Here is a 15,087-nt window from a genome sequence, read left to right on the forward strand (position 1 = left end):
TGCTGCCTCATTACAGTGAATGGATGCCGCAGGGGTTTCATCTAAATTATATCACTTGGAAATTTAGATGGAAACCCCCGGATAAATGTTACATAAAATGTTCCCAATAAAAGCTTCAACTCAGCCCTCAAAAAAAGCTAGTCCCCACTCAGGTCTGTCATCTGTTAAAAATATAAGGGACTTCCAAGTTACTGGTAGCAGAAAGGCTCTGGAAAAGCGAAATGGCCCTTGCCCCCTAAAAGAAATTCAGAAAATTTTGTGCTCCCAAATCCAAATGCCTATTCTACAATAATTTGTTCTCCAATTGTCAAATAGCGCTCCGCCCCCCCCAGATCTCGCCGTATGGCTGAGCGGTACGATACAGCCACATATGGGGTATTGACACTTTTAGAAGAAATTGTGTGACACATTTCAGCACCATTTTTACCCATTGCCCTGTGTGAAAATGTAAAATCTGAGGGTAAAACATTTTTTTGTGGTAAAAATATAATTATGCTTTTTCACTGTCCAATGGTATAAATTAAAAAATTAAAAAATACTCACTACTTCCCTAGATGAATTCCTTGAGAGGTGTAGTTTACAAAATGGGGTCACTTGTGGGGGTTTCTGCTGTGTCGGCATGTCAGCGACTCTTCAAATGTGACACGGTGTCTGCTGCCTATCCCAGCCAACATAGCGCTCCTTTCTCTTCAGAACCCTGCCGTACACCAAAGCAGTGGTTTTCCCCCACATATGGGGTATCGGCGTACTCAGGAGAAATTGCACAACAAATTTCATGGTGCAATTTATCCTATTACCCTTATGATAATGCAAAATTAAGGGATGAAAAACGGTTTTGTGGGAAAAATGTGAAAATTTTATTTTTACAGCTCAATATTATAATCTTCTGTGAAGCACCTTGGGGTTCAAGGTGCTCACCACACATCTAGATAAGTTCCCTAAGGGGTCTAGTTTCCAAAATGGTGTCACTTGTGGGGAGTTTCCACTGTTTAGGCACATCAGGGGCTCCCCAAATGCAACATGGCGTCCGCTAATTATTCAAACAAATTTTACATTCAAAAAGTCAAATGGCGCTCCTTCCCTTTCAAACCGTGCCGTGCGCCCAAACAGTGGTTTGCCTCCACATATGGGGTATCAGCGTGTTCAGGAGAAATTGCACAGCAAATTTCATGGTACAATTTTTCCGATTACCCTTATGATAATGCAAAATTAAGGGATGAAAAACGTTTTTGTGGGAAAAATGTGAAAATTTTATTTTTACAGCTCAATATTATAAACTTCTGTGAAGCACCTTGAGGTTCAAGGTGCTCACCACACATCTAGATAAGTTCCCTAAGGGATCTAGTTTCCAAAATGGTGTCACTTGTGGGGGGTTTCCACTGTTTAGGCACTTCAGAAGCTCTTCAAACGCAACATGGCGTCCGCTAATTATTCAGACAAATTTTACATTCAAAAAGTCAAATGGCACTCCTTCCCTTTCAAACTCTGCAGTGCGCCCAAACAGTGGTTTGCCTCCACATATGGGGTATCAGCGTATTCAGGAGAAATTGCACAACAAATTTCATGGTGCAATTTTTCCTATTACCCTTATGATAATGCAAAATTAAGGGATGAAAAACGTTTTAGTGGGAAAAATGTGAAAATTTTATTTTTACAGCTCAATATTATAAACTTCTGTGAAGCACCTTGGGGTTCAAGGTGCTCACCACACATCTAGATAAGTTCCCTAAGGGGTCTAGTTTCCAAAATGGGGTCACTTGTGGGGGGTTTCCACTGTTTAGGCACTTCAGGAGCTCTCCAAACGCAACATGGCGTCCGCTAATTATTCAGACAAATTTTACATTCAAAAAGTCAAATGGCGCTCCTTCCCTTTCAAACCCTGCCATGCGCCCAAACAGTGGTTTGCCTCCACATATGGGGTATCAGCGTGTTCAGGAGAAATTGCACAACAAATTTTATGGTGCAATTTTTCCTATTACCCTTATGATAATGCAAAATTAAGGGATGAAAAACGTTTTAGTGGGAAAAATGTGAACATTTTATTTTTACAGCTCAATATTATAATCTTCTGTGAAGCACCTTGGGGTTCAAGGTGCTCACCACACATCTAGATAAGTTCCCTAAGGGGTCTAGTTTCCAAAATGGTGTCACTTATGGGGGGTTTCCACTGTTTAGGCACATCAGGAGCTCTCCAAACGCAACATGGCATCTGCTAATTATTCAGACAAATTTTATATTCAAAAAGTCAAATGGCGCTCCTTCCCTTCCGAACCTTGCAGTGCGCCCAAACAGTGGTTTTCCCTCACATATGGGGTATCAGCACGCTCAAGAGAAATTGCACAAAAAAATTTGGGGTCCATTTTTTCCTGTTACCCCTGTGAAAATAGAAAAAATTGGGTCTAAAGTAACATTTTTGTGAAAAAAGTTAAATGTTAATTTTTTTCTTCCACATTCCAAAAATTCCTGTGAAGCACCTGAAGGGTTAATAAAGTTCTTGAATGTGGTTTTGAGCACCTTGAGGGGTGCAGTTTTTAGAATGGTGTCACTTTTTGGTGTTTTCTGTCATAAAGACCCCTCAAAGTGACTTCAAATATGATGTGGTCGCTAAAAAAATGTTTTTGTAAATTTTGTTGGAAAAATTAGAAATTGCTGTTCAACTTTTAACCCTTATAGCTCCCTAACAAAAAAAAATGTTGGTTCCAAAATTGTGCTGATGTAAAGTAGACATGTGGGAAATGTTATTTATTAACTATTTTGTGTGACATTTCTCTCTGATTTAAGGGCATAAAAATTCAAAGTTAGAAAATTGCAAAATTTTCAACATTTTCGCCAAATTTCAGATTTTTTCACAAATAAACGCAAGTTATATCGAAGAAATTTTACCACTATCATGAAGTACAATATGTCACGAAAAAACAATCTCAGAATCAGGGGAATACGTTGAAGCGTTCCAGAGTTATTACTTCATAAAGTGACAGTGGTCAGAATTGAAAAAATTGGCCCGGTCACGAAGGCAAAAACAGGCTCTGGTGCGAAGTGGTTAAGAGAACTCTTACATGATGCTTCAAAGATGGAGAGAGACTGCCATCTGCTGTCCAGACACAGTCAAGTGGAACCAAGATATACAAGAGAAGTTGAAGAGAGAACAGATTTAGATGCTGGACCCGGTCAGGTGACTTCCAGGAAGGAGTTCCTGGAGATAAGAGGCCAGCGCGCCAAGCCTGAGGAGTTTTTGGCACCAAGCAGCAGAGAGGAGCAGACCTGCTCCCTGCATGCTGAGAAGCCCTGCGTGGCAGGCCTAAGCCGGAGGCCTGCGAGGTGCCATAGCCGGGCAGCGGTGGATGAGCATCGGATCCCTCACAGATGTGACCCGAGTGCTGTACCTACTGAGGAGAGTCGGAACCTGCTTGTGGTGCTGAGTGAGTTCGCGGAACCCGACGTCGCCCTCCGACAGACGAGGTCTGGACCCCCCTATCCCCGGCTTGAGAGACTGCCACCAACGGCCAGGAAGAGAGGAGTTGAGAGACTGCTGGGCCAGGAAAGTCACGCCAGTGAAAGCAGAAGAGCTGCATATGTGAACAGGGCCGTCACTTCTTCTGTTCACTCACGGTACCGGGGCCAGTTGGGTTTAGGTACTCAGGTTGGCAGGGGAACAGTTGGGGCGGAAGAAGCTAAACTTGCTTTAATTGATTTTGTCCGGAAAAGACTTGCGGCCTAGGTGGAATAACCGGTGATCCTCGCTAGAGCCATATATAGAGATAAAGAACAGACGTGGTGACTCCCCTGACTGGGTGCACCACATTACTTTGAGAGACTTCGTATATTGCTAATATTTCAAATTACCGTTCAATACCCTTGTTACTATCCCCTTGTTCAAAATACCTGTTTTATATATACATAAACTGTTTATAATCATCTCTGACTGTCCCTGCCTTGTGTCTCTGTGCGTTGCATTCCGGCAACTGCATTACATCTGCACTTTGGCCGCAAGCTTGTCCTTCATATACATGTTCTAAAATGGAACATGAACATGAAGGCATTGGCTCTTCTTCCATCTCCATAAAAACAGTGGGAGGGAGCATTTTGTGAGAAGGACTCTTTGGTGACATGGTACTGGACCGTGTTTCCGCAGATTCTTCTGTTACTGCACCAGTTGGCATAGCAGCATCCTCTTTTTACGAGTGTGTGTGCGCGTGCACCTCATCACTTTGGGGCCCTCAACTCCTATTGTGCCGCAAGAACCAGGGTGCGCCGACAGCTTGGGAACAAAGAGCGGGTCGGCAGTGTCTGGCGTCACTGATGTCAGATGAGGCCAGCCCACTCTGCTGCGGCCATACAGTGTAAGTAGCTGCGGCTGTGAGTGACTGGGGCCCAGATCTTAATAAAGCCGACGCGGCTTCAGTCACTGCTCAGTACATAGTAATCGGCTGCTCTAACCGCGCACCGGCACTGACTGACAGTGTAAAATGTTCTGCATATAGCTATGATTATAATGGAGTGCAGATATTGTGGTGCATATACTTACCGCCAGTTTATGAGTAGATCTGCTGACTCCTTTATCTTCGATGTCTTCCATTGGGATCCGCTGTCAACTTTATGCTCAGCTGCATTAAAAAAAAAATCCGGCCTCCTCCTCCCCTTAATAGCCGGCCATCGCACGCCATGTTATTTCTTCTTAGCCCAAGACAGCACCGAAAGTTGGAGCTGTCATGAGCAAGAGGAAAATCCAATTACCGGTTAGTGTAAAAAGTTCTGCACATGTCTATGATTATAGTGAAGCGCAGATATTGTGGTACATATACTTACCGCCAGCATATGAGTAGATCTGCTGGCATCTCTTTCTTCCACTGGGATTCGCTGTCATCTTTATGCTCACCTGTAAAAAAAAAAAAAAAAAAAAAAATCCGGCCTCCTTCCTCCCCTTAATAGCCGGCCATCACACACCTTTTCCCAACACCCATGACAGCTTTTTCATGAGTGTGAGGAAATCTTACTACCGATAATGGTAAAAATGATCATAGACATGTGCAATGATGTTTGTTTAAAATAAAAAAATCCGGCCTCCTCCTCCCCTTAATAGCCGGCCATCGCACACCATGTTATTTCTTCTCAGCCCAAGACAGCACCGAAAGATGGAGCTGTCATGAGCAAGAAGAAACCCAATTACCGGTTAGTGTAAAAAGTTCTGCACATGTCTATGATTATAGTGAAGCGCAGGTGTTGTGGCGCTTATACTTACCGCCAGCATATGATTACAATATCTGGCTTCTCCATCTTTAGAGTCTGTCTTTGGGGTCCCTCAGTGTTGTGTCCATGGTTATCTTCATTCCAGCAGTTTTTCCAGATGATCAGTGATGTTCACTCTTCGGTTCTTCAAGGTCTACTGGAGGCTGAGGAAGACAGCTGGCTCTGATGACTATGGAGCTGGTGTCTTGTCAAGGGTTTCCATGTTGACAAAAGAAAATCCCTTGAACATGGCCTGGTCCTTTGCTGATAGAGGTGACTTTTTGGCCTCTGCTGATTCTAATTTCTCCAGATGGTGTGGTCGAGAACGGTGATGAGCTTTAGTTGGCTATAAAACAAAAAAAGAAACATAACATTAAGAATATGACTTTTTATCACAGTCCTGGTTTTAAACTGTACTAAAATGACCAAAATCTTAATCCTTCTGGAGAAGGATGATGTCCACATTAACTTGAAAGTGAAAAGTGAAATGATCTGAACCATCAGACCAGGACCTGCAGCTCTGGATGATGTTGATTTAACAATGTTAGTGTCAGCGGTAAATAATACTCAACAGAAAGTCAACACCAAAAAATGATAGAAACAACTATCAGCTTTCAATAAGTGTTCTCTACCCATCATTGTTTCCCCTATGCAGAGATGATGGTGCAATGTGATCTGGACATATACTTACTACAGGGATGTGTGGTGGAGGCACTTTCAGGGCTTCCACAGAGACCCAGTCAATACACTGGAAAAACACCTGCTCTCGGATGTTACCATGGACTCCTAAGCGTCTGGCTGGATCTTTCTGTAGGAGCTAAAAACAATAAAGTAAAACCCATGAAGGTAAGCGGTAGAGGCAATAAAACATTCTCACAACTTCACCATTTAAATGAATATTGTACAACCCCTAGTACTAATAACCTGGAACTATACTGACCTGTTTAATGATGTCATCAATACCGGAGGATGCCTCATCGAGTGTCAGATGGAACGTACACTCACTGGTAACCATATCTTTTAAGATGACACCAAAAGAATACCAGTCTACTCCGGCGTTATACTCCTTGCCAGGAAAAATCTATCATGGAAGAGAGAACAGAAAGGTCAAAATGTTAACACCCCATGGACTATAATTTTTGTGAAAATTAAATAGGAAAGCACTATTGTCTGCACCTCAGGAGCCATGTAGCCCGGTGTTCCAACGTATTCGGTGGCTGTTCGGTCTCCATGCATGTTGTCAATTGCGAGACCGAAATCTGTGATCTTAATATGGCCCGTTTCAGCCACCAGGATGTTCTCGGGCTTGAGGTCTCTGTGGATGATGCCCTTGGAGTGGAGGTACTGGATTCCACAGACCAGTTCAGCGGCATAGAATCTGACAGAAAGACATGAATGAGTGTAGCTTCCCGAGGAGAAGACAAGAAACACCAAGATCCAGCCAATATTATCTACATGATCGACCAGAACAAGATGACTATATACAGAACATACAACAAATCCTGCCAGATCCCACTGATGAATAATGGAGCCTCTCAGGTTTCTGTCGCTGCAGTCTACAATATTTTTGATATAAAAAGCACCAGAACCCAAAGGCATATAATACAGCACCAAAGTGAACAGAACCAACCCTAGACATTTATGTACAGTTATGATCAGGATTGTTGGTAATATAAAATGTACCTTGCGCTGGGGATGTCAAGCCGCCCCTTCGTCAGTAGGAAGGTGTTAAAGTCCCCGCAGCTCACGTATTCCAGACCAAGCAGCACACAGAGCTGGAGCACAGAAAAACGTATAAGTATATTTATATGCAGGTAAAGTTGCCAAAAGATTACAATATCTACACACATACTACAGAATAGGTCAGTATAACTATAGGCAACAGGATAAATGGAAGGTTGATAGTATACATTTCCCATTTAAGAGGGATTACATTTCAGATGTCCCAACATTTTTTCAATGTTCTAGCTGACGACCATATGAGGCACCTCTAATGACAAATGACACCTTAGGGATGCTCCTGTGGAGGGTTATTTAAATATGCGGTTATGTATAATGATTTTCTTTAGAGTGGTATACTGAGATTTAAAGGACTGCTGTACATTTTGTTCAATTAATATTCAATGCAATTTTATTTCAGACATTTACAGGGGTTGCCCTGTTATTACTGAGGCTCGGGTCAAGCATGGTGCCAGTCAGAGGTTTACTGTCTCAGAGGGGTTTTACTGCAGGGGGATATTTACTGCCTGGGGGGTGTATTTACTGCTTGTAGGGGAGGTATTTGCTGTGTGTGTGAGGGCATTTACTGTGTGTGTGAGTGCATTTACTGTGTGTGGGGTTGGTGCAGACACAGTATGATTAGTGGGGGGATGAGTGTGGACATAGTATGAGGAGCGAGGGGAAAATGTATGCGGACACAGTATTGGGAGCGAGAGTCATGGGTGTGTCAGAGGTGACAGACAGTCGCCCTGCAGTTGGTTGCAGGAGATCTCTACGTTTGGCATTACAGACATCTTGCTAGAGGCTGGCTGTCTCTAGGACCCAGCAGCTACCTCCCTCTGGATAATTATCTCCCTCGTCTGGGTGTATAATTAACTGCTCTGTCTGAGAGGGAGGTGCCGGCGATATTCATTACTACTTGTGAGGCTTTAGCAAGAGCAGTACTACGTCCTCTGTGGAGCTTGAGGCCGTGTGTTCATTTGTCTGGAGTCGTCTAAACCTAAGAATCTGGGCTCCCTTTCACTTTTCCTTTTGTGTTGCACTAGTCTTTCCCACACCTGGCACGACATTATCACCGACCGAGCACGTTTTGAAAAGGAAAAAAAAAATCTGACTTTTTTTTTTTCTTTCTCTGTGTGTTTTTGGGCGTGGACCTTTTTTTTTTTCCTTTCTCCCTTCGTACGGGTTCAGTTGCAGAGCTCGCAGAGCAGTTTCACAGTCTGTCTCTGGAGGTGAATGACTTCCGCTGTGAGGTTTAGCAGCAGCATCAGGGGTTACAGGTCGCCAATCTGAGGGTCTCTGCAGGTAGGCCGGTCCAGCCTGAACCCAAGGTTGCCCTCCTGGACAGGTTTTCAGGAGGTAGGGATACATTTTTTTGTATTTAAGGAGGAATGCAAATTATACTTTAAACTTCATCCTTACTCCTCTAGTAATGAGGAGCTACGGACTGGTATTGTGATCTCTCTATTACAGGGAGATCCTCAGTCATGGGCGTTTTCTTTACCGCAGGACTCTGTTTGTCTCCAGTCTGTGGAGGGGTTTTTCGAGGCTCTGGCCCTCATTTATGATGACCTTGAGCGAGTCGCCTTGGCTGAGTCTAGGCTACGTCGCCTTAAGCAGGGAAATCGGTCAGTGGAAACATACAGTTCGGAATCCCGCAGATGGGCAACGGATTCCAAATAGAATGACTCAGCCCTTAGAAGTCAATTTTGTAAGGAGCTTACTGAAAGGTTGAAAGATGCCTTGGCAGTATATGAAACCCCTCAGTCCTTGGAGGCTGCCATCTCTTTGGCCATATGTCTTGATAGACGCCTTCGGGATTGACAGGTGAGACCACCTTCTCCGGGGCCTTCTTGTTGGGGTTGTGTATCTCTGCCAGGGGAGCGGTCTGGGGGTGAACCAGTTTTGGGGGAGGTGGAAGAACCCATGCAGTAAGGGGGTGTATCTGCATTATACATCTCCCCGGAGATTCACAAGAAAAAAGGCATGTTTTTTTGTGGGGAAAAAATTTCTGTGTTTGCTGACAGTGGAGCCGGAGTCATCATTTTGGATGCTGAGTTTGTGAAAACTCATGGTCTTGTTTGCTGTACTTTAGATAAACCTATTTCCATTTTCGCCATCAACTCGGCGACCCTTGCAGAGAGAGCATTTACTCAGATTGTACATAATGTAAAAGTGAGGGTGGGGTCAGTTCATTGTGAAATCATCCCTTGCTATGTTCTGGACAATCTTCCCACACTGATTGTCTTGGTTATCCCTTGGCTTGTTAAACAGAATCCGTTGGTTCGTTGGCAAACTGGGGAGATTATTGAATGGGGAGATTACTGCCATGAGAACTGCCTAGATATTTCCCTTGCTACTGTCTCTACGGAAATATTACCTGCTTTTCTGTCTGGTTTTGAGGATGTTTTTTCCGAGAGGGGATGTCAGGATTTGCCCCCTCATCGTGCTTATGACTGTCCTATTAACCTGACCCCCGGAGCTAAACTACCGAAGTCCGGACTGTATAATCTTTCTGGCCCTGAGAGACAAGCCATGAAGGATTTCATTGCGGAAAGTCTGGAGATGGGACATATCAGACCCTCATCTTAGCCCGTGGCTACAGGTTTCTTTGTGAAGAAAAAAGATGGCGGTCTACGTCCCTGTTTAGATTTCCAGGAATTAAATCAAATTACCATCCATAATCCATACCCTCTTCCTCTGATTCCTGATTTGTTCAGCCAGGTTGTGGGAGCTAAGGTATTCTCCAAGTTGGATTTAAGGGGAGCCTACAACTTGGTTAGAATCAGAGAAGGGGACGAATGGAAAACAGCGTTCAGTACCCCGGAAGGACATTTCGAGAGTCTGGTTATGCCTTTTGGTTTGGCCAATGCACCTGCGGTATTCCTGAATTTCATAAATGATATTTTCCATCATTTGATAGGGAGGTTTGTTGTGGTCTATCTGGACGATATTTTGCTTTACTCCACTGATTTTGAGACTCATCAGGAGCATGTTAAGCAGGTACTCCAGATATTAAGGGATAGCAAACTTTAAGCCAGAAAAGAAAAATGTGTTTTCGCTGTTCAGGAGGTGCAGTTTTTGGGGTACTTGTTGTCATCTTCGGGTTTTCGGATGGATCCGGAGAAGATCCGTGCAGTCCTTGACTGGGAACATCCCGAGAACCTGAAGGCTCTACAACGTTTTCTGGGCTTTACTAATTTTTACCGGAAATTCATCCAGAATCACTCTGTTATTGTGAAACCCCTTACTGACATGACTAAGAAGGGGTCTGATTTTTCCAAATGATCGGATTCTTCCATCCAGGCTTTTTCTTCCTTAAAGAATCATTTTGCCACTGCACCTATACTCAGTCAACCCGATATTTCTCAACTCTTTATTGATGCGTCTGATGTCGGGGTTGGGGCTGTGTTGTCTCAAGATTCGTCCCCTGGTAAATGGCGTCCATGCGCCTTCTTTTCTAAAAAAATGTCTTCGGCTGAGAGAAATTATGACGTGGGTAATAGGGAACCTTTGGCGATCAAATTGGCATTCGATGAATAGCGACATTGGATGGAGGGGGCTGTCCATCCTATTACTGTTATTACTGACCATAAGAACGTGTCATATATCCAGTCAGCTAAACGTCTCAACCGTAGGCAAGCCAGATGGTCCATGTTTTTTACTAGGTTCAATTTTGTTGTCACTTTTCATCCAGAGGTCAAAAATGTCAAGGCTGATGCTTTGTCCCGGAGTTTCACTGGTGGTGGTGACCATGAGAACCCTACCGCGATATTACAGAAAGGTGTAGTCATTTCGGCACTTTATCCTGAACTGGAGGGTGAGGTGCTGGTGGCACAGGGGGACGCCCCTGCCTCCTGCCCTTCAGGAAAGTTATTTGTACCATCCAATCTGCGCTGCAAAGTAATTAAGGAACATCATAACTCTGTGCTTTCTGGGCATCTAGGTGGTAAGGCAACGGTAGACCTCCTCGCTAGTCGTTTTTGGTGGCCGGGGTTGCATCAGGATGTAATTGAACATGTAGCTGCTTGTAGTATTTGCACGCGTTCTAAGGTTTCGCATACCCATCCGTCTGGTACTCTTCTTCCGCTACCTATCCCTAGTAGGCCATGGACACAATTGTCCATGGATTTTATTACTGACCTACTGGTTTCTGCAGGCAAAACGGTGGATTTGGTGGTAGTAGATAGGTTCAGTAAAATGGTTTATTTTGTCGCATTGCCTGCACTTCCAAATGCCAAGACACTTGCTCAGGTGTTCATAAATGAGATTGTGAAGCTTCACGGGGTTTTCTCCCATGTGGTGTCAGATGGGGGGACCCAGTTTGTTTCCATGTTCTGGAGGGCATTCTGTTCTCGACTGGTGGTGCAGCTGTCCTTTTCCTCTGCCTTCCACCCTTAGTCGAATGGTCAGACCGAGCGTGTCAATCAGAATTTGGAGACCTACCTCAGGTGTTTCGTTTCCGAAAATCGGGAGGATTGGGCATCCTACCTACCGCTGGCAGAATTTGCCATTAATAATCATCGTCAAGAATCCACTGGCATGTCACTGTTCTTCGGTGCATACGGTTATCACCCACAGTTTGATACCTTTAGTGGGGGAGAAGCTTCAGGAGTTCCTGAGGAGGAACGGTTTGCTTCGTCGCTCTCCTCTGTATGGCAGGGTGTGCTGAGTAATTTAAAGATCATGGGAGACAGGTATAAACGTACGGCTAACAGAAAAAGCTTGCAAGGTCCAGACCTGAATGTGAATGACTTTGTGTGGTTGCCTACCAGGAATATAAGATTGAAAGTTCCTTCTTGGAAGCTGGGACCTAGGTTTATTGGTCCCTATAAAATAACCGCTGTCATTAACCCAGCAGCGTTTTGTCTTGAACTTCCTCAGGCCCTTAAAGTCCACAACGTGTTCCATAGGTCCTTACTTAAAAAACATGTGGAACTTCTTGAACCCTCGCCTCTACCACCGCCCCCAGTAATGGTTGATGTTAATCTGGAGTTCCAGATTTCGAGGATTGTAGATTCTCGTCTCCAACGTCATTCTCTACAATACTTGGTGCACTGGAAAGGCTATGGTCCAGAGGAGAGGATGTGGGTTTCAGCATCAGAGGTGAACGCTCCCAGATTGGTTCGCTCATTTCACACCTCTTTTCCTGAGAAACTCGGTCCTGAGTGTCAGGAGGCCACTCGTAGAGGGGGGGGGGGTACTGTCATGGGTGTGTCAGAGGTGACAGACAGTCGCCCTGCAGTTGGTTGCAGGAGATCTCTACGTTTGGCATTACAGACATCTTGTTAGAGGCTGGCTGTCTCTAGGACCCAGTGACTACCTCCCTCTGGCTAATTAGCTCCCTGGCCTGGGTGTAGAAATACCTGGTGTGTCATTACGACTTGTGAGGCTTTAGCAAGAGCAGTACTTCGTCCTCTCTGGAGCTTGAGGCCATGTGTGCATTTGTCTGGAGTCGTCTAAAGCTAAGCAATATCCCCCTGTTTGACTACCCTTGCTGTCTATAGAGTTTAGTGGAGATCTACTAGTGCTCATCTCCTCCCGTCCCTAGCCTTAGCCATAAGCCAGGGAAAGTCAGGGCGAGGCACCTGTGTAGCGATTGATGAAGAGCCAATATAGGGAGGGTAGTTGAGACAGGGTAACACTAGACCAGACTAGGAGGTCTCCCCTTCCCCCTTTTCCCTAGAGTCTGGACTTCCCTTTCCCTTTTCCCTTTGTGTTGCACTAGTCTTTCCCACACCTGGCGTGACAGTGAGGGTGATGGGATGGGTTCAGACACAGTTTGGGGAGTTGAGGATATGTGTGAGGAGGCAGTATTGTTTAGTGAGAGGGTAAATGTATGAAGAGGAAGGGGGAAATGTGTGAGGAGACTATTGAGGGGAATAGTGCGAGGAGACAGTAAGGGGGGATAAAAGTGTGAGTGGGCACAGAATAGAGACTGAGTGGTGTAGTGGGTACCATAGGGGGACAGTGTAAGAGCACAGCCAGGAGGGAACAGTATACCAAGGAGGGGATGAGCAGTGTGATGAGAAGGCACAGAATAGAGATTGAGTAGTTGGGGGTAAGCATTGGGGAACAGTGTAAGGACATAGCCAGGAAGAGATAGTAAGCCAAGGAGGGGGAGAGTATGGTGCAGGGGCATAGAATAGACACTGGGCCCTATAAGGGGGACACAGTGTGAGAGGACAGTGTGAAGAAGGGACCCAGTATGGAAAGGAGAGTGCAGTGTACAGAGCATGTACCATAGGAGGGACAGTGTGGGGGTGATAATTCATGCCGGGAATATAGTGAGGGGCAATTATTTATTCAGGGGTTCAGCATAGGACACATATTTTTATTCAGGAGCATTATAATGCCATTGTTATCTTTAAGGGCATCGTGTGGGATGTGCTGCAGAAGATCAGAGAAGATAGAAGTCTGCAGAGACGAGCTTTGGATGAGAAAACTCATTATGGAGTCTGGACAAGATGAAGAAGAAAAGAAAGAGAACGACTAGAAACAACAACATCTATAAGGTACCTGGATGTAAATGTTATTTGTGATACTAACTCAGTACTGATTCTCATATTTTTATTTATGTTAGAAGCATTAAAAGGATTGTCCAAGTTTGTGGTGAGTCAGCAGTCACTCTATGTGACTGCAGGCTTCTGAATTCTAACAGTGCACTGCACACTGTCAGGATTTTCTTGTGCTGGCGATTTTCATAAATGCGGTCACATGCCAACTAGACATGTGTGGCCTAACTCGATGAAAATGAATTGAGTGAGGCTGGATACGTCTAGTCAGAATGTGGCCAGAAGTATACAAATCGCATACTTGTGCAAGGGAGACTCCTAAAAGTGTGTACTGCATGTGCTGTGACTGCAGAATTTCATCTCAAACCTGAACAAACCCTTTAATTATAAAATGAAGCCCTGTAGCATGCCAATCCTAACAGTGTGTAATATACTCACTGTCAGGATTCAGCTCTGCTTGCAGGTTCCAGCAGTCATCACACAGTCACTTCACTCATATGTGAGCAGGGGAGGGCTGGGTCAGGGGGTAGAGGGGCATATGCCCTCTGGGCCGGACATTAAGCAGCTGATTAAGGCCACTGGTGGGTCGATGCTGTTGTTTACAGTAAGTGCAAGCCGGTCGCATCACATTGGAGCAAACACGCCCACTGAATGCAGGGCCGGCCAGAACGTATAGGTGAACTAGGCGGCCGCCTAGGGCGCCGACCCTAAGGGGGCGCCAGAGAAAAAATAGAAAAAATTATAAAAAATCTTTTCAAAAGGCAAAAAGTTTTAGGGATGGAAAGAAAAGTGTACATAAATTTTTTTTCCATAAATTTAAAAGAAAAACCGTTGAGCTTCAATTTACGCACGGAAAGGAGGCGCTAAACTACGGACGTGAGTCGTTTGCATCGTCTGCTGACAGGTGTTTGATCCCGTGCGTTTATTTCGCTCCTAAGTTTTCAAATGTTGGCAAAGCAAAGCAAACAACCAAAAATGCACACACTACACTAAGGGGGCGCCCGAGAGAAAAAAATACGTATACTTAAAAGGTAGGTGTACCATATGGTCTATTTATACGTAGTTTTGACTTTAGGTACTAGGTACTAGTTGGCGATTATATTGATAGATGTCATCAGCAGTCGATGCGGCTAGTGGGAGGAGTCTGTTTTGACGCATTGGCGTAGACTGCCTGGACTGCCAGTCAGGCCAGCTAAGGCAAGGGAGATAGTATCTACGTTTTTTGCATATCGGCGCGCGCGATTATAATATTTTCGAGGTATGACTCTACTGTTTGCATGCTTTATCATGTGAGCCATTGCTGTTATTTTATATATTCATTAGATTCATTGTTCCATGAGGTTTCATGAATGCAAATAGAAAATAGGAGGTTTTTAGTAAATTTTTGGCCTAGGTTCTAAAGTGTTAGGCGCTGCGAGGTAGGTATATTGTTTTGATTTTCAAAAATATTGGAAACATTGGAAATTGTTAAAGAAATTTGTGTTTTTTGTCTTAAAAGTAAAATCGTATTATATAATGTTCAGATAACAATTTTAATCGGCGCGTTAACTTTTAGGTAAATGCTGTGTGTTGTAATGAGTCATGGCTGATAAGAAGAAAAAACTTTCGGGGTTTCAGAACCGTAAAA

The sequence above is a fragment of the Phyllobates terribilis genome, unplaced genomic scaffold, assembly GCF_046119375.1.
Source record: "Phyllobates terribilis strain yellow unplaced genomic scaffold, ASM4611937v1 Scaffold_12__6_contigs__length_324123572, whole genome shotgun sequence".
NCBI lineage: Eukaryota > Metazoa > Chordata > Amphibia > Anura > Dendrobatidae > Phyllobates > Phyllobates terribilis.